Here is a 1,980-nt window from a genome sequence, read left to right on the forward strand (position 1 = left end):
AAAGGGACAGCATCACCCCCAGACCCCTCATCTGCACCCCAAAAGGGACAGCATCACCCCCAGACCCCTCATCCCGCCCCCTCCCCACGGACAGCATCACCCCCGGATCATCTCCACTCGGCCAGAATCACAGAAAATGAATGGGAAGGAACCCCCAGGGTCTCCAGTTCATGTGAGACTCGCTGTGGGCTCCTGGAAGCGATGGCAGGAGGTGTTGGGGGGAAGGAAAGCGCCCGCCCCGTGTGGCTGCTGCAGCTGTTGGCTCCTGAGCAGGGCTGATAGAAGCTTGGCAAGGAGAGCAGTTTCTCCTCTTCCCCACCCACGCTGGCACCGGGTGCTTTCTGTGCCCAGGAAGGTTCTGCCACCCTCTGTCACCAGCCCACCTCCAAAACTGGGTCACCTCCTCCAAAACTGGGTCACCTCCTCCAAAACTGGGTTCATCCAGGGTATTTTCCCACTCAAAAGGTGCCAGGACTGGAAGCTGTTGCTCATCCTCACCTGCCCTGGGCGTTCCTTCCCAGAAAAGCTGTCCCTGGATCCCTGGAAGTGCCCAAAGTCAGGCTGGATGGGGCTTGGAGCAGCCTGGGACAGTGGGAGGTGTTCCTGCCATGGCAAGGTGGGGCTGGATGATCCCAAACCAGTCTGGGATTCTCTGTGAATCAGGAGCAGGAAATTCTGCCATGAGGGATTTACAGCTCCCTGCACACCACAGGCTCTGGGAGAAAAAGCCAGGCAGCTTCTGTGGTGGTTTTCTTTTATCACAGAATCCTCAAGACAGCTCAGCCCTGCACAGAGCAACCAGAAAGAACAGCAACACCTCCATTCCCTGCTGAAAAATGTTATTTTTCATGGAACAGCTTCCCATGGAGCCTCCCCTGGCGTCCCTTCGTGCCCTCCTGCGGCTGTGGCTGCAGATAAGCAGGGGGATCCTGCTCTGACAAGGAAGTTTGGGACTTTCTGCTGGGTTTTTTTTGGCTTGTTCCTCTTTCAGGACACAGACCTCACACTGTCTGCTCAGCAGGGGCAGCTCCAGTCTCTGCTCCGTGACCAGGACAGGACCCAGGGAGTGGCTGGAGCTGTTTCAGGGAGGTTCAGGTTGGATATCAGGGAAAGGTTCTTCCCCCAGAGGTGCTGGCACTGCCCAGGCTCCCCAGGGAATGGGCACAGCCCCGAGGCTGCCGGAGCTCCAGGAACATTTGTGTTCCCTGGGATGCCCAGGGTGGGGTTTCTGGGGTGTCTGTGCAGAGCCAGGGGTCAGACTGGGTGATCCCTGGGTGTCCCTTCCAGCTGAGATTCCATAATTTTATATGTCTAATATAGAATTTTGTATTTTCTTCCAGCAGGGGCACAGCCCTGGACTCTCTGTGGCCCCACAGCTCAAGGGAAGCCCCCTCCTGCTGTCCAAGCACCTGAGTCCATGGCCAGAGGCTCCCCTGGCTCCTGCCGAGCTCCAGCACCTCCCATTCCTGCCAGGAGCTGCTCTCCTCCCCTCAGCCCCAGTCCAGCATTCCCACAGGAACCTGTGTTTAGAAATCCACTTTATTTGGTTGAAGACAAGTCGGTGATGGAGAACTCGGAGCCCAGCACGGCCCCAGACACCTCTGAGAACCCCGAGCAGCCACAGGCCAGGCTCCTGCAGGGTTCCTGACACTGGGAGATGCAGCTGGGGGATCCAGGAGCAGGAGCCTGGCTGGAGCAGCCCTCCATGGCCCGACAGGACACACCTGAGCTTCAGCAGCTGCTGTGTCGTGGCACCGGCTGTCCCTCGTGTCCCAGGCCAGCACAGCAGGAACGTGGAGCGGGGAGGAGTCCGTGAGCCCCAGCTGGACGAGCTGGGATTTGCTGGGATTTGCTGGGATTTGCTGGGAAGCAGGAGCTGCTCCCAGCCCAGGCTGGAGCCACCCAAGCATCCCTGGAAGTGGCACTGGAGCCAGACCCTGGCCTGCAGCCAGGACAGCAGTGGTTGTATCCCTTGGGGGG

Source organism: Parus major, unplaced genomic scaffold (genome assembly GCF_001522545.3).
Source record: "Parus major isolate Abel unplaced genomic scaffold, Parus_major1.1 Scaffold342, whole genome shotgun sequence".
Classification (NCBI taxonomy): Eukaryota; Metazoa; Chordata; class Aves; order Passeriformes; family Paridae; genus Parus; species Parus major.